We start from the raw sequence: 19,754 nt of genomic DNA on the forward strand, positions 1-19,754 counted from the left end.
TCCGGTATCGTTGATTGAGTGAAATTGATATTTGATAAACTCTTTTACTTGAGTGATTGTGAGAAGGTCGATGTCCGATGATCAATTCCGGAATCGTTGATTGTATGAAACTGATATTTGATAAAACTCTTTTACTTGAGTGATTGTGAGAAGGCCGATGTTCGATGATCAATTCCGGAATCGTTGATTGCGTGAAACTGATATTTGATAAAACTCTTCTACTTCAGTGATTGTTGGTACTTGTGATATTGAGCTTGATGTTGATACATGCATTGCATGTATTCTCATTCATTCATGATGCATGCCCGATACCCGGTGATGTTCCGGTATCATTGATTGAGTGAAACTGATATTTGATAAACTCTTTTACTTGAGTGATTGTGAGATGGCCGATGTCCGATGATCCGTTCTGGCATCGTTGTTGCATGGCCGATTTCGATGTTATTTCGGAATCATTGTTAGTACATGGACTCCGCGGGTCCCCCAGAGTGGTGCCGATGAGACTCATTTTGTGTGTGAGCAATTAGCCGTACTCTAGTAAAGTCCGTACGTGTGGGTAAGTTGTGTCCCGTGTGTTGGGCAAAGATCTTTGGGGTTTATATATGGGACGGGTGACACTTAGACTTCGTGAGTCACACTGGGTTGTGCTATCGAGATGTCGATATTTTCGTTCGGAGTACATGTGTACACCTCATTTGCATGGCATGGCATTGCATTCATATATCTTGCATTGCATTGCATTGATACATCTTGCATTGCATTGCATTAAGGCTTGTATGAGATGATTTGGTGTCTACTTGTGATGATTAGATTCAGATTGATTTATTCAAACTTGGCACATTTGGGATTAGATGCTTTACTCAGGCAATGACGTTTACTTGAATCGGGATTCATTGATTAAACTTGTTGAGGTATCCCATAGACCGTCCGTAAGATTAGTTATATGTTTGGTCTCTATGTGATGTAGGATAACAGGTGTCTTAATGATGAGTTGACTAGTAGACTGAAGCGATCGATTTAATGATATGTGAGTTCCGAGATCGTGGTGAGATTGACGGGTGAATTATTAGAGTGAAATTAATGCTTAAAGATATTAATATACAGTGTGTGGTAGATAGACATATGACTTGATTGGGTTGTTATCATGTTTATCTGTGAATTCTTTTACTGATATGTGTTACTAACTATTGTCGGCCTATGATACTTACTCAGTACGCGTGGTTTGTACTGATATTGCACTTGCTACACCCTCTTTGGGGTGTAGATTGTTTCAGGTGATTGATCGAAGCATATGTGGAAATACGCGGTGCCTATCTGGAAGGCCTCCTCCCATTTCATTCTGGGACGAAGGTTGAGTCCTAGAATGTAGTGGTAATCTGAAGTCATTAGTCGCTCTTGTACTAGACTAGACCAGGTCGTAGGAACTTGGAGGGAGTCCTTATCTATTTAACGGTTGTAAATATTTTCCATATTTTAGTTTATTAAGCAATTAATTTTCGCTGTTAATTGTACTTAGCTTTTGGAATATTCAAATTGTCTTTACTTGATTACTATGTATTGATTGAGGGTTCGCCTACCGAGGAAGGAAAGGTAGGTGCCCGCACGGTCCCGAAATGGGTCGTGACAAGTTGGTATCAGAGCCTAGGTTACCGGTCTACTAGGTACAAGAGCAATGTGTAGTAGAGTCTCGTGGAATGGTACGGAGACGTCTGTACCCATCCGCGAGAGGCTATGAGGCATCTTAGGAAAAACTCCCTTCATTCTTTCTATTCGTGCTACTTCGGTCAAATTGGTATCTCGGCGGGTCCAATTGGCATCTAGGCGATTCCAATTAGTATCTGTGTATCCTTGTTTCATCATCCCTTAAACTCGTTCTCATGCGTTTGATCTCGTATTTTATGTGGTGGTATGGTATGAGAGGTGTCATCTCGATTTAGATACGTGGCCTAGTTCAGTTCTAGCTTGGGAAGAAGGTTTCGACTTCGATAAAGTTTGTGATAGTATACGTGGCACAGGTGAACTTAGGGCAGACAATGATTTCGCAATGGTTAAGTTTTTAGTATTGGTATGCGAAGACGAGAGTGAGTTCGCTAGGGATTACCAGATTCGACCAGTATAGTGATTACGTGTGGTAGATAAGAGAAGTTGAGAGTAAGTACTAACATGAAGATATTGTGAGGGAGCATAGAGAATCCGAATTCTTAAAGGGATTGGTATTGGTACTTGTTGTGTACATGGAATTGAGTCGTGATAAAGAGGATTTGGATAGAAACTTCTTGGGCACTAAGAAGGAAATAATTGGTATCTGGCATGCCTATGAGAATGTGTTTGTGACTGTTACGAGAGTGAGATTCTAGTAACCAAGCAACTGTTAGGAGTTATGTCCAGTATCGAATTGAGGCCGAGAACATTTGTGCTTGTTGTGTGGCCTCGGTGAGTTTTGTTATTTATCGGTGTTGTTATCCGGTTGAAGTTGATGATATAGTCGCTTGAATGGTTAGGTGTGCTTAGGTTCGACAATGGAGACATTCTAATTTAGTGAGTCAGAGATGAGGCTTAAACTATTCGATTTATATGGATCATTTTGGAATTCATAATAAGGAATAGAATAAGGGAACCTTGTTAGAGGAAAGTGGGTCATCGTAGACCAAGTATATGCTTCGTTGGATTCAGAGTTTAGTCAGTTTAGACTCCGATGCATTGAAAGGTAACTCTAATATGTAAAGGTGTGGTGTGATTCTATCTTCAAGGTTGGTTCGGTAGTGTGCAATACTTATGATTTGCGGTAATTGATTTAGTAGCGTAGATAATTGGTTAGTGTTAGTCGAGAGTGGCAAGAATTAGGTGCGCTCTTGGGAGTACTTGAACCTATTTGAATGGTGGTATTGTTGTCTAGTATGGAATAGACGAGCTTGTGATGGTTGTGTGATTTGAGAAAGTAAGATTACGGAATGGGTAAGTAATAAGAAGTTGTGACCAGTGGCTGAGTGAGAAGTGAGATTTCAGATAACCGACATGTTGGATTTATCGGAAGTGGCTTGTATGGTACCTCTTGGATAGTTTCGCAGTACTTTGCAGTGAATGAGTTAATGTGTGTATTAGAGAAAGGATCCGTAGAAATTCTTAGTATGTTATGGCTATCAGTGTTTCTGAGATGGGATCGTGTTGTGCTAAGTGTTTTATGTTATGAACAACGTTGACGGAATGACTTCGGATATTATGGGTCCGAAGTGATTATGCTTGTTAGCCCAAGGGATTGTGAGATTCTGATGCTTTTGGAAATATTATGGGTTATTGAGGTATTACAATGGAAAGTTTGATAGTTAAAAAGATTAATTTATGAGTACATATGTCCTTAGTGTCAGAAAATTTGGGGTTGTACTAGGTATGCGTAGTGGGTAATGTTAAGGAATTTGAGGTTGCATTCGCAAGATTTAGTTATCCGGTACCTTGAGAACAATTTGGATAAGTTTTAGCTTTTAGAGCCGAGAGCGGTAACTTACGGTTTGCTATGCACACTAAGATTGTGATGGGTTTCGGACCTTGGAATCAGTTTGTGTGATTACTGATATATTCTAAAATGGTGCATTCATTGTGGGTCATTATGGTTTGAATGGAAATGGTTAAATCGATTTTGTAACTCCAAGGGAACTTATGGGTTCCAAGTAGATCAGTTTAATGGATGTGGTAAGGAACGCCTTACCTTTGAGGTTTGTTATTAGCAGTCCTTGTGGTATCTCACCAGAGTCAGCCTTTTGGTTAGTACAATGGGTTGTAATGATAATGGTTGCGCTTCAAAGAGATTCGAGAATTGTGATAAGGTTTCGTTCTGATCATTGAATGTTGGCAGATCTTGCCCTATGCAATACTCGATGGTAAGTTCCTAGATAAGTGATTTGATGAGTTCAGAAGACTTAAAACTGACCAAGTTGGCTACGAGAAAGATAAGTTTCGATGAAATAGCTTAGAGTTTTTTGGAGGATTTAGGATTCTCTTTTGGGAAGAGTAAGTCCTGGTTTCAGGTTGTATTGTGTGCTTCTAAGAAATTGTGATTCAAGGAATGACTTGAAATGAAACAAAAGGATTAGCTAGCTCAGAATATCTTACCAGTTCGGAATGTTTTATGATTAGTTATGTCTAAAGGGTCGTGCTAATTGGTTTATCTATGTGAGATTCGTTGTGCATTTTCGAGGCATGGTAACTGGGTCTTTTGGCTGAGTATGAACGAATTGTGGTTTGGGTTTGCATCTTGTTGAAAGAGCTTCGTGTTGGTTATGATTTGATTTCCTTGGTTACCGTAAGCTTGTCCTACTCCCGTTCTTCGCTCGAGGACAATCGATTGTTTAATTGGTATATGATGTAATGACCCGTTTTGTCGTTACCGTGATTCTTTCATTTTTACCCTCGCTGACCCGTTCCTGAGTCTTGTTATAGCTGTTTTGATCGAGAAGATAGTTGGCTTGACTTCCTAGGCATCGTTTTGGGCTTTGGAATGTTTTCTTGAAAAATTTGGCTTTAAGCGAAAATCGTTTGACCAGGAGTTGACTTTTGGGTGAACGGATTTTCGGAAATCCGTCGATTCCGAGAGGTCCGGATGACCATTTGTGATTGATTGGTGGGTTTGGTTCGGTTCCTAATGCACTCGGTTGCTTTTTGGGACTTGGGTTGGAAAGTTGATATTTAGGCCATCGGGGGTTGACTTGGTCAACGAAGTTGTCGTCGAAAATTTTGAGATCACAAGTGCATTTGTAAAGCGTTTTTATGTATATATGCATATTTGGTGTGTGTTCGGGAGGTTCTGGGATTGTTCCGGGTGTTATTTCCAAGTTTGGAAGATACCAGATTTTTCAGGTGTCTGGTGTGACCGCCGCAGCAGTACCGCTGGAGCGGTAAAGGTGACCGCTGGAGCGGTAAGGGCGACCGCCGTAGCGGTCGACGAGAAGTTTTTATGTTTTAAAGCCTCCAAAAACTCTTATTTCCTCCCATAACTTCTATTATCTTTTCTTAGCACCCTTGGAGGCGACTTGAAGGTCTAGAGAGCAATTTTCTTCCTAGGGTAAGTGTCCTAACCTTACATCTATCCATTATGATCTTCTAAACATGATTTCAACCTTGTAATGACTAGAATCAAAGAGGGTTTTTATGGATTTTATGGGTTTTCTTCCTAATGGGTTCTTGTCTTTGAAATCTTATATTATTGGTTGGGTTAACTTCATTAAGCATGACTTTGATGATTATAAACTATATAAACATGTTTCTTCCAATTTTAAAGGTAAAATTGTGGGATTAAAGTTAGGGTTCTTAGACCCAAATTTGGGGGTTTTCATATAAATGATAATTTTGAGAATTAATTGAGTATTCCTATGATAAAAGTAATGAGTTTTGACCTTTTAGTATTGAATTTGGTATTTTGGTCATAAAATTTCAGTTTTGCCCTTGAGACCCGTTTTTTCTAAATTTAGGGTTGGAATTTGACCCGAATAAAAGGTAGCCAATATGGGTATCATTATTCATGGTTTCTTACATAGAATTCATATGTGATAGAGTTTGATTATTTGGAGACACTTAGAAAGACAAGGCAATGTGTGAGTTCGTGGCACTTGTTCGGCTGCCAGGTAGGTTATGGCTTCCCTTTCGATAGACTCCGGTTAGTTTCATATATTCATGTATTAGAAGGAACGGAGAATTCATGTATAGGAATTGGAGATTTGGGATGGAATCTTAGGATATTATTGTTGTGTGATTTGTGTGTTCGGGCTTATGGCCTGTAGATTCCTTAGGTTGTTTGGTGTGATTTTCTTTAATATCGATGGATATATGTGAAACCTATTATTGTGTCTAATGATGAGAAATTCCCGTAATATGTGATTATTGTGTTATGCCATTAATAGTGAACCTAGTTGATAAATGGGAGGATAAAATACACCAATGATTGTGATTGAGTTATAAAAAGAGTTGTGACAAATGATTGTGAGTGTAGGGTGAGATTACTTGTTCTAAGCTAATAGGATGATTTAAGGAAGTGGTAATAATGTATATCGATTGATTGACCTGTTGTGTGTTGGGACTAGGCACCTTGTTGTGTTGTGCTTGACAATTCTATTGTATTGGCTTGATGCCATGAGTTGTTGATAGAAATTAGATCTCGTTATCCGTCTTGGTTTGAATATATTATTGGCATACCCACTGTGGTATTTATGGTTCGGATATATTGTTGGCATACCCACTGTTGGTATTGTGATATAGATACATTGCTGGCATACCCACCGTTGGTATTGTGATATTGATATATTGTTGGCATACCCACTGTTGATATTGTGATATGATACACTGTTGGCGTACCCCATTGTTGGTACTTGTGATATTGAGCTTGATGTTGATACACGCATTACACGCATTCTCATTCATTCATGATGCATGGCCGATACCCGGTGATGATCCGGTATCGTTGATTGAGTGAAACTGATATTTGATAAACTCTTTTACTTGAGTGATTGTGAGAAGGCCGATGTCCGATGATCAATTCCAGAATCGTTGATTGTATGAAACTGATATTTGATAAAACTCTTTTACTTGAGTGATTGTGAGAAGGCCGATGTCCGATGATCAATTCCGGAATCGTTGATTGCGTGAAACTGATATTTGATAAAACTCTTTTACTTGAGTGACTGTTGGTACTTGTGATATTGAGCTTGATGTTGATACACGCATTGCACACATTCTCATTCATTCATGATGCATGGCCGATACCCTGTGATGATCCGGTATCGTTGATTGAGTGAAACTAAAATTTGATAAACTCTTTTACTTGAGTGATTTTGAGATGGCCGATGTTCGATGATCCGTTCCGACATCGTTGTTGCATGGCCGATTCCGATGTTATTCCGGAATCGTTGTTAGTGCATGGACTCCGCTGGTCCCCCAGAGTGGTGCCGGTGAGACTCCCTCTGTGAGCAATTAGCCAGGGTCCCGTCTATCTGTTGGGCAAAGATCCGGGACGGGTGGCACTTAGACTTCGCGAGTCACACTGGGTTGTGCTACCGAGACGTCGATATTTCCGTCCGGAGTACATGTGTACATCTCATTTGCATGGCATAGCATTGCATTGATACATCTTGCATTGCATTGCATTGATACATCTTGCATTGCATTGCATTAGGGCTTGTATGAGATGATTTGGTGTCTACTTGTGATGATTGGATTCAGATTGATTTATTCAGACTTGGCACATTTGGGATTAGATGCTTTACTCAGGCAATGACGTGTACTTGAATCGGGATTCATTGATTGAACTTGTTGAGGTATCCCATAGACCATCCGTAAGATTAGTTATATGTTTGGTCTCTATGTGATGTAGGATAACGGTTGTCTTAATGATGAGTTGACTACTGGACTGAAATGATCGATTTAATGATATGTGAGTTCTGAGATCGTGGTGAGATTAACGGGTGAATTTTTAGAGTGAAATTAATGGTTAAAGGTATTGATATACAGTGTATGGTAGATAGATGTATGACTTGATTGGGTTGTTATCATGTTTATCTGTGAATTCTTTTACTGATATGTGTTACTAACCATTGTCGGCCTATGATACTTACTCAGTACGCGTTATTTGTACTGATATTGCACTTGCTACACCCTCTTTGGGGTGTAGATTGTTTCAGGTGATTGATCGAAGCATATATGGAAATACGCGGTGCCTATCTGGAAGGCCTCATCCCATTTCATTTCGGGACGGAGGTTGAGTTTTAGAATGTAGTGGTAATCTGAAGTCATTAGTCGCTCTTGTACTAGTCTAGACCAGGTCGTAGGAACTTGGAAGGAGTCCTTATCTATTTAACGGTTGTAAATATTTTCCATATTGGAGTTTATTAAGCAATTAATTTCCGCTGTTAATTGTACTTAGCTTTTGGAATATTCAAATTGTCTTTACTTGATTCTTTTGTGTATTGATTGAGGGTTTGCCTACCGAGGAGGGAAAGGTAGGTGCCCGCACGGTCTCGAAATGGGTCGTGAGAAAAAGACAGGCATTAGCTAAGGGGAATGGGCAGTGAACAAGTGATCAAACACTATAAGATGGAGGAATACACAAACAAACTACCAAACACACCAACATGTTTCTATTTCCAGTTCTTAAGGAATCAGTAATCCATAGAGGGGCAGAACTAGGGGTTCAATGACTTAGAAGCCACACCAATCCAGTGATGAACTAATTCAAATGTCAAAGATCATTTTTTTAAAATCTGTTTGTTATCAATCAAAGTTATTTGCCAGTCTATGATCATTTTAGCTTAGTTTCAATCCCAACAGGTCCAAAGACAGCAAGATAGGCAAGTACTGGTTCATTAAAGCATTAGCAGGGCCTCAAAATAGTTCACACTTAGTCCATTTTGCAGAATTTGCACAGAAAATACACAGGTAGCAAGTAAGGGCTTCAAACAACATAGATAGAGGGGGCATGACACTGTCCTAGGTCCAATTCAGCTTGTTAGGCATAGCTTCACTTCAAATAAGCAGATAAGAGGGGGGGGGGGGGGGGATTGATGACAAAACCATATTCAGGTTTCACAAATGGATACCAAAAGGAAGAATGTAGACATTATACTTACCTTTTCAAGTTGGTCTTAAGCCCCTTTTTTGGGTATCCTACTTAGTCTAAGTGAGTCAGGTGCACAAATGAGTCTTTAACAGTAAGGTAGGTATCAAGGCACAAATGACACCTAAAATAATATTCAAATCAATAAGTAAACAGTAGAGGAAGTGACAAATCTCAGAATAGGGATCACAACCAATTCTTCCAAGGACAGTTTGACCTTATTCTTTAGTCTTTTCTACTGATTTTAATGACCTATGTGAAGCAGGGGACTTCAACCACACTATAGCCTTATACTAGTATAAAAAAACATAAGTTACAGGTAGCAAGTTTCATGGACAACAAGTGAGTGAGACATAGGGAAATCTCAGAAATTCAGTGGTGGAATCCAAGCAAACCACTTATAGACTAATCTCCAGTTTTGCTGTTTCAAATTTTACACAAAAAAGCCAAGTTTCTTATAAACTTCTCACCCTTATTCTTGTTGCAGTTCCCAGGAATGAAGCCAACAAACACACACAAAATCCAGGACACTTAGACTCTTCTAGGATCAAAATTTGATTGCAAATCTTACAACTTTCCTATTTTTTACCAACTCTCCATCTAGACAGTCTCAAATATATCAAACAAGTTTAGGAAAGATCACTTTTATCTTCATATGCCTAGCAAAGTTCAGAAATAACAAGGCCAGACAAGTAGGCAAACAAACAAGTGACTAGCCTAGCCTCAATCAAAGCAAATAATGTCACATGATTTTTTTCCAGAAATGTTCATCTTTGGATCATTCTTAAACTAACTAAATGGCAATGAATCATTTTTAGTTTCATTTATGTCATAACAAAGTGTCACAGAATCAAGTAGCAGGTCTAAAGTTGTGTCTTCTAAACCAATGTTAATTTAAGCAAACTTAGGGTCATATCACAGGTTTGTTGTTATTTTCTAGGCCTCTAAGCTTATGATTTTAGCCCACTTTTAAGTTGCCAAGGTCACAAATAGTCATTTAGAATCATTTTAGTACATATCTAGTCGCATAAAGTATTAACAAGGTCCCTAAATGAAGATTTATGTTAAGGCTCATTCAGAGTTTGGACACTGAAATCCAAACAAGGAGTAGGAGTTACACAAGGGTCTTATTAGGTTGCAAAAAGTGACTTAAGACAAAATTAAACAAGTTCACAATAATCAGGGAAGATATGAGTCTATCTTAGGTGTAAATATGGATCAGTTAAGGTCACAGTAAGTCACAGACAATAGGGAGTTCTCATGGAAACACTTATAAGTTCAGAGAAAACTAAAATATGGTCATAAAGGATCATGATTCTATCCTAGGTCAAAAAAAAAAAAACCACATCACACTCAGGCTAAACAACATAAGAAAGAGTAAAAAACATGTGCATATATGGGTCTGAAATTACAAACAACTAGCAAGGCAAGTATAAGCAAGCAAGCACCCTATTTGTTTTTCAAAAAGCAAATTTTGTTCTCTGTTTTAGCATGATGGTAAGCTCAACAAGGTTTAAATCTTAACTAACTCATAGCACAGTTTCAGAAAAGAAATCTTAATCAAAGATCAAGTCTCCAAGAAACAAGCACACAGAGGAAAAGAACAAGAAACTGAACTACTTCTAGGTTCCATTTTTTACTTTCTAGGCTTAGTTTAAACCCTTTTTATACTTCTACCTATTCAACAACAAGAATACATGAAGTCTGCCTATTTAACACTTCAAACTCTAAACCGAGACATAAACAGTTTTCATAACCATCTAGGTGAAGGATTAGTAAAAGTAGGGAAGACTAGTTATCACAAGAATGAGACCCACACGCAATAGTTTAGGTAAAACAACCTCATTTTCTTCCCTTTTTTAGGCAGTTTTCAGATAAATGCTAACCAACACACATAGATTTAGGAATAAGCTTCAAGATTCTAAAACTCTAATCAGCAAGAAAGTTTTAAGAACTCAAACTATCTCTTCAAAAAAAAAAAAAAAGACTGCTTAAGGTGATTTATGAACAATAAAAGAAACAGGATCAGTTTCTATTTCTATAAACTTAAGCTTAGCAAAATTTCTGGAAAATTCAACCTCTTTATAATGAAAACCAATTTGGAAGCCATGGATTAGACTTTTGAAAATCATTTAGGTCAAGAACAATGTCAAACAAGCAACTAAAAACTGATTCAGTCTAAAATTAACAAGACCAGATCATTTTCATAGCATAATGAGCAGAAATTAGTAAGAAAAGCTAGAATCTCAAACAACTTGCTATAACAAGACTAAATTCACAATACAATCAATCATGTTTCATCCTTTAAGTTCCAGGAGTCCAGAAAATCAAATAGAACCTTAAACATGATTCAAATCAACTTAGTCACATTATAGCAACTTAAACATTATCAAAACTATATTATCATCTAGACTAAGGCAAAAATGTATTAAAATCAACTAACCAAAGTCTCCAAGCACATATTTAACCAATAAGACAATTATTCAAACTCATATAGGTACTGAAACTGAACAAAATAAGAGAATAGTGATATTACCTCTTGCAAAGGCAACCCAAAGATCAAATGGAGAGATTGAATCAATGTTCTTCAACAACAATCACTCAAAAAACCTTTTGAAAAACCTTTTTCTTCTTGATTTTCAGAATATATCATATCGTATTTTCGAGTAATATCTTATATATTATAGTAGTATATTGTAGTATCTGTATAAACTTGAGAGTATAGGTATATAAGTAGTAGAGTTTAGGCAAATTATGATGAAGAAACTCAAAACCCTAGCAGTCGAGTAGTATGACTTTTCCCCAAAAAAGAATCCTCCCCAATATACACACCCTCTTTCTATTTATAACATGCAAAATCAATTTAGGGATAAAAATGGAAGGTTCTAGGTTTCCCTAACCGAATTCCCCCCCTAAATTCCCAACCTCATCACAAAAATGAAATTCAAACAAGTAATGACAAAATAAATACAGCACATCGTACTAAATCGTACTAAAATCCCTAATTTTTCGCAAATTGTACAAGGAATAACAAAACGAAATCAAATCGTACATACCAGATGGCGAATCGTACGCCAGCACACACAAAACAACAAATCATACCAACAACAAACAAATAGGACGGTTAAAATCTCATCCAAGGCGTACACATAGCCAATACAATACGAAGAGAGGGTTCACAGCGTTCGAGCAATTCACCACACACCCCCTTTTGGGGTGGTGGGGTAGCACAAGATGGCTAAAGCCTTAATGGCTCGCCCATGGCATCCCACACCACAAAAGGGGGTGGGGAAATACCCGATTTAGGCTAAAAAAGGGTGGAAACACGGTGGAGGGGCGGTGGCCAGTGGTGGGGATGAGAGCAAACCCTAGCCGCCACGGTTTTCTCTCAAAAGAGAAAGATGAAATGAGGGTAATGGTAAATGACGCGTAAAATGAGAAAAGGGGGGGGGGGGGGGTAAGTATAATATTTACTCCCGCCCTTTATAAATATAACACAACTTTTTAAAAATATAACATATAGTTTAAATTAATTAGCTTAACACGCCCTCGTAAAATAATATTTTGACGAAATAAAAATTATAATACGTCATTTTAAAATACGAGCTTCAAAACGAGCCCAATATTGATATACTTCGGAGAATATTTAAAAATATGAAAAATGCGGTCAAAATGAGCCGCAATTCATACATCATCTTGATTAACAATTTTCCCGAGTTAAATGGAGCGGGATATGCATTTCCTTTTTTGAATTATATTTATGAAAGTAAATAGCTAGTAATTTTCTTGCAATTGTCAATTTTTACAGAATAATAATTAAATGTCAATTTTTACAATTTTCTCAAGATTTTGAAATTTTAATTTTTGAGGGTGCATCCTTGCTCCGTCTTTGACTCCGAAATTTTAAAAAATTAAAATACACGTCTTATGAGGTAAAAATTAGGTGTCAACAACATTCACGCTCTTAATACACGGTATCTCACGTATTTTGTACAACTCAACACGACTAATGTCACATATGCTTGGTCAATGGTCAGAGGGTTTAAAATGCTCAGTTTTTATAAGTGAAGGGGTTTAGTTGGCAAACCCGTAAGTACAAACACCTGCATGAAAAAAATAGATAAGTACAGGGGCCTACTAAGCTATTCCGCCTTAAACAAATGCGTATTAACCCATAAGAAGATCCATTTGGTGGGCTCGAGTCAAAATTGTTATATGTTTTCTTGTTGGGTCGAGGCCCAAAATACTGCAACATACAGAAAGACGTTTTAGTCCATTTACTCCAAATACATCCGAAATATTTATAAAAATCATTTCCTTTTTATTTTGTAAGAGAAGTAGCCTTGTTCTTGAAAATTATTTCTATCTTTTGTAAAACCTTAAACCATTTTTATAAAAAATAATTATCCTTCTAATCGTCTTTGAGAAGAACATCCATTTTTATTTATGTTAAAGCCCGGTTTTAAGTCTCTTAAAAAGGTCTCATATTCATTCTAAACGACATTAGCGACGTTTGCCTACTCGTGTTTCAACTAGATTCTAAGGGTTTCAATAATACAAGCATTCTTTTTACAAGCAGTGCATATAAATAAGAAACTGAAATACAAAGGGGCTAGTAGGTTTACTAAGCCCACTAGCTAAATAATTTGTCATTTTCACTATGACTGAGCCTTCAAAGTTGCGGTCGGACTAGATGAAGGGAAAGGCCCAACAAAAGCGACAAAATGCATATTAGACCCAATTGGGCTCATGACAATATTGTTCATGCGAGGGGGAAAAAGAAAGTGAGAGTTAGAAGGCATCTACACTTAATGACTATTTAACAAAGAAGTCTAATACGAATATCACTTAAACACATTTGAGGGCAACCCCCAAGATATACATAGATATACACAAAAAATACATAATATACGAGATATGAATACCACACACCTATAACAGCCCCATAAATCATTAGGTACAAAGAGGAGAGAAAAGGAGAAGCAACCAGCCCAATAACATAGTAATGCAGCTTGATATACATGATATACACCCTTATATTCTTAAGCATATATATGGACTTATACTTCTGTATACCTGGTGACATATCAGAGTATTTCAACCAAAGAAAAGCAAAGAAGAAAGTGTTTTAAAAGAGTCCTATGTATTAGTACAGAATTCAATCCAATATACCGAGATATACAACAGATATACACCTTATATACTCATAGTACACTGGGCATATACACCTCTGTATACTAGGCAATGTCCAATGCATGTGGGGTTACATATCTTCTCATGCGCAGGAGTAAATGAAGCAGCAAAAAAGATAGGAGATAAGGAACACAACCACACAGAACATCACATTGAAAATTTAGTGTGTATACCACACCCCGGCCTCACCTAGTGCGTTATAACAACTAAAATCAAGGTCATAAAGATATTAACAAGGTTAACTTGTTCAAGGCAGGAGCATAAATGTAAGGAAATGCAGGCAAAGGTGATTGAGTGATCAAGTTGGGTCATATACACAAGTGGGAGGGATGCACACATACGCAGATGCTCTCATAAACCCTTTTAACAAGGACAGTACAACATACACAATGACATGCTTCTCCTAAGTTTACTCAAATAGCATGGCAGACAAATTGATGGGTTATGATTGTTACACTAAGACTCACTTCACACATATAATTAGCTAAAATAGATATATATTAGCTTTGGGTACATCCCAAACATGGGACATGGCACATTAAAGTCTTCAAGTTTTATTGGTCATGTAACGGTTCGCATTTTCGCGAGCGGGGTTAGCGCTCGGAAAAGCTACTTCGAAATTATTGGTGCTCATTCAGACTTTGTTTTAAAAGACTCGCCACCTAATTTTTAGGAAATTAGGAAAACCCGTTTCGAAGGATTTATTCATATACAATGAAAAAACCTTCGTAATCCAAAGTTCTAGATAAGGGTTCTGGTGATCCCTAAGGGAAGGTGTTAGGCACCCTAGTATTAAGGATCCGTACTATATGGTTGACCTTCGAATCCCAATGTGTGAGTATTTGCATGAACTTTTTATTTAGTGTTTATTCCCGCATTTATAATATCTGTCATTTGTATATAATTTTGGAAAAGAATTGAATATATTCCCTTTACATATAGGGTATTTAGGTTTGGACTTGTAATGTCTGGATAAATAATTTCCTTTTATGTATAAGGAGAGTATATGTTATTTATAAAGACTATAGAAATTGTTATGCGTTTAATAACAGGCGAATATAACCCCATTCATGCTTAACTCATACTTGGCTCGGGTCAACTTATAATACTTTTAGAACGTCTCCCTTAAAAATTTTATAATTACGGATATATTTTGGCTATTTATAGTTTTTTAAAGAAGTTTTTATGAATTAGACATACTGAACGACGTTCTTTTGAAAAAAATGAATTGGGATTTTTAGAGGCAAAATGATTTTTCGTTTTATAAGGGAATTTTACCCTTTTTTCTGGGTAAGGCCTAGATCCCTTTTCCTTATAAAAAAACTAGTTTTGAGATTTATCCATTTTATTAACCGTCTGTTTCTAAAAATCATGTGGGCTCTAGCCCAAATACCTTAACCGTCTGTTTTAAAAGAAATAAGCCATGTGGGCTCTAGCCCAATTTTTTTTTGAACCGTCTGTTTTTAAAAGAGAAAAAATCAGGTGGGCTCTGGCCCAAAATAATTTAACCGTCTATTTCTAAAAAAAGGAAAGGTCATGTGGCCTCTGGCCCAAAATACTTTATTTTAACCGTCCGTTTCTAAACAGAAAAAAGTCATGTGGGCTCTGGCCCAAAATACTTTATTTTTACCAATTCAAACCCAAAAAAACGAGTTTATCTTAAAAGAAATTGTTCAATCCGTTTCTCCTCTTTTGTTAGAAATAAAATATCATGCCACTTTGACCTCAAACTCCTTTATTCCCTTTATTGTTTAGTTTATTGAAAACGTGGTTAATCCCCATTTAAGTTCGAAAAATCAGTACGCATAAGCCAGTTTTCAAAAAATTGTTTTAAGGATCTAGAGTCAACTAAACGGCGTATGCACCGTTTGCCTAAGATGCCTAGTTCAAACCATAACCGATTCCAATAGTAATGTGGTTTTTTACAAGTACGAATACAATACAATATTTAAAAAATTGGAATAGCATAAATAATGTAGGAAGGATAGACTAGGGGTGTACCAAACCCCTAGTAACCATTTTTTGTCACGACCCATTTTAGCCTAGGTCATGCGGGCACCTAACATTCCCACCTCGGTAGGCGAACCCTTAACTCAACGTTTACAATCAATAAATATAATAAAATAGCGAAAGAAGTAAATGATGTAAGTCTCACAATATGATATAATATAGATAAGTGCGGAAGTAAATGAATCTAGCCCAGTATCTGGTCTGGTCATACAAGAGCATCTAAGTTCGAATAACTCTTGTCTGAATAATAATACATAAAATGTCTCAAATCATGTCTTGAAAGAAAAGTAAGACATAAGCAACAGAAGAGTCTTCGAGGTCAGCGGACGCCATGCTCACCCTGGAAAACTCAAGTAGAAGGCGAGGAGTCGATCAGCCACGAGTCAGAGAAGTAGATCCGGCCTGATACTCTGCATTCATAAAAGAATGCAGCAAGTGAAGGTCAGTACAAACAACAGTACTTGTAGACATCATAGGCAGACTAAGCATAGTTAACACAATTCAGAAAATGACGCAGATAAACAAGTAACCAATCTCGCATGGAACAATATAATCGTAATCGAGTATCCATCAACACCTATGTAAGTATCTAACCCCAATATAATAAGTCTGAGTATATTTAATCCTGGAACAATCAACACAATAGAATCAACAACACAATCCATCACAAGACAATCATCACGACATCCCACTCAAGTCATAATGCAATACAATGCAATAATAGTATGAATGTGATGCCATGCCATGCTATGCAAATGAGATGTACACATGTACTCCGGACGAAAATATCGACATCTCGGCAGCACAACCCAGTGTGACTCGCGAAGTCTGAGTGCCACCCGTCCCGGATCTTTGCCAAATAGATAGACGGGACCCTGGCTAATTGCTCACAGGGGGAGTCTCACCGGCACCACTCTAGAGGAGCCGTAGAGCCTATGCACTACAATCGATTCTGGGATAACATCGGAATCGGCCATGCAACAACGATGCCCGAATATAACCATCGGACATCGGCCTCCTCACAATCACTCAAAAGAGTTGTCAAATATCAGTTCATAAATCAACGATTACGGAATTGAACCTCGGACATCGGCTTCCTCACAATCACTCAAGTAAAAGAGTTTATCAAGTATCAGTTTCATATAAACAATGATTCCGGAATGGATCTTCGGACATCGACCTTTTTCACAATCACTCAAGTAAAAGAGTTTATCAAATATCAGTTTCGCTCAATCAACGATACCGGATCATCACCGAATATTGGCCATGCATGATAATATGAAAGAATGCGTGCAATGCATATGTAAATCATCAACAAGCAAGCTCAATATCACAAGTAACTCAACGGGGTACGCCAACAATATATCACATCATAATACCAACAGGGGGTATGCCAACATATATTAATAACTCAAGTACCAACAGTGGGTACGTCAATATATATATATCAAAGTACAAATACCAACAACGGGTATGTCAATTCTATCCGAATCAGGATAACAAGCGACATTTGCTATCTACCAACTACACATGGCATCAAGCCAACACAATTAAACAATCAAACACATATAACGGGGTGGCTAGTCCCAACACACATCAGGGCCCAACCTAAGGCAATGTCCATCCCAACTTCACACCCGAAGGTTCATATGTTGTCTCCGAAATCATAATCTAAATATGTGATTCACTATAATAAGTCTCACCAAAGGTAAACCATAACCTACCTGGACTGCCAAACTACAATACCAACAAGTCACTCTATTGCCTTGCCCTTTCTTTGAAGCTCAAAACCAAAGTAGTCTAAGCACAATAGAATTCTAAATTAGAAATCATGAATAATGATACTAATATTGCTATGATATCAATTAGGTCCATTTTAACCCTAAAAATTGGGGAAACGGGCCCACAAAGGCGAAACGGGAAATTCACGGGTAAAATACCAAATTGAATCCTAGGTAATCATAACCCCATCATTAATTATTGATTTAGCTAAAAAATTATCCCTAAATTTGATTTCTAGTAAAAACCCCCCAAATTGGGTATGAACCCTAATTCTCCAAATCCAAAATTCAACGTTAAAAGTGGAAGATATGGTTTACTAAGCTTAGATTCATCACATTTTAACATTAACATCATCAATTTATCAAGTATACTCTTAGAGAAAAATCTCCCAAAACCCTCCTTCAAATTCCATTTCTAAGGGATTGAAAAGGGAAGGGGAAAGTCTAAGATGATTGTGATTAAAGAGAAGTAAATGATTAGACAAGATTTTCTTCAATTTGTCTCCAAGAACAGCCTTCTCAAGCTCCAATATCGAGATATGAAATAATGAGGGTCTAACACTCATTTAAGACTCATTAAATGCAAAGTCACGCCCGTCCCGCTAGAGCGTGAATCGGACCGCCCCACCGCCCCGGCCTCTTCAGCGGTCAAGCCAAAATGGCGGGGACCGCTTTAGCGGCAGGGCTGCCGCCCTAGCGGTGCCGCTGCTGCGGTGCTGGTGCCGCCAAAGAGGACACCAGACACCAGAATCTTGGTCTAAGTTTTTCGTTTCGATCCGATTTTTCGACTAACTCTCGAGGCCATCTACTCACATACCAGATACCTAGTCCCACATAAAAACGCGCTACGAACGCGCCTGTGGCCTCAAAATTCCCAATGGAGGTCTCGTTGACCGAGTCAACCACCGATGCCTTAATTCCCATTTCCCATCCAATGTCCCGAAATGCATCCGAATGCATTGGGAACCGAATCAAACGCACACACAAGTTCTAATCGACTATCCGGACCTCTCGAAATTGATGAAATTCTAAAAAAGGTTCGTTTGCCCAAAAGTCAACTTCGGGTCAACCACTTTCACTTTTAAGCCTATATTTTCACCAAAGTTACCCGAATCCAGTCTAGACACCTCGGGAAGCATGTCAACGGTCCCCTCGGGTCAAAAGGGAGCTAACCAATGCTCGGGAGTGGGAGAAAGTGCCAAAAGAACTATAAAGACCAAACGGGTCATTACATTTTTACCCATGGTTGGGCTTTCGTGTCATTTTCACCCATGATTGGCCTTCAAATATATACTAGCTTCCCTTTCTTTTTCTCGGACTTAATAATTTTGAAAAAACTTTCCTATTGGACCTTTGGCCCAATAGGGTGGCTGGACCTCGCCCAAATGGCCATGCAGTGAAGAGTAAAGAAACAAAGACCCCGATTAGTTTGATATTTTACTGATCTTATCATATGCATAGTTGTACGTACATACATACACAATATCCTATTTACTCACAAGTCCTGTCATATGCATAGCTGTACACACTAACATACATAGTATCATATTTATTCACAAGTCCATGTAATATGCATATGCACTTCCATGCCCTTAAACTTATTTGGAAAAGACTTGGGTGGTGGTGAGGAAAAGTCATCACCCATCCGTATTCCGGATGCCGCACAAGTTTCAAGAGGTTTAATGAACCTCCCCCATGGGAGAGCCCAGGGAAATTCACATAAATGGCAACCAACAAAAATACATATGAAGACCTTATACAAATGCGAGGTTTATCTCTCCCCCCCCCCCAGCATTCATTTTATTCACAAAAGGGCATGTGCAGGATCACATTATAGTGTAGTAAAACCAATTAGGAATATAGGAAAGCATGGCAAAGCTGAACAGAACCAAGCCTCTTTGAATCTAATTATCTATTTCAAGACATAGTGGTATTTAAAAGGGAAAACAAACAGCTAATGATGACAGTAAGATAGGGGTATGTCAATCTAAGCATATTTAATGGATTCCCACATTCTTTTGAATTGAGTTTTAACCTAAGTCAATTTGTTGCTAGAGGGTTCATTCAGTCATTTTAATCTTCACAAAGTCATTATATTCATTATATACTAGCCCGAATACCCAATAGGTCATGTCATATTATAGGCTCTATCTAGCCAAGTCAAAGAAATTCCT

The sequence above is a fragment of the Lycium ferocissimum genome, chromosome 6 (genome assembly GCF_029784015.1).
Source record: "Lycium ferocissimum isolate CSIRO_LF1 chromosome 6, AGI_CSIRO_Lferr_CH_V1, whole genome shotgun sequence".
Taxonomy (NCBI): Eukaryota; Viridiplantae; Streptophyta; class Magnoliopsida; order Solanales; family Solanaceae; genus Lycium; species Lycium ferocissimum.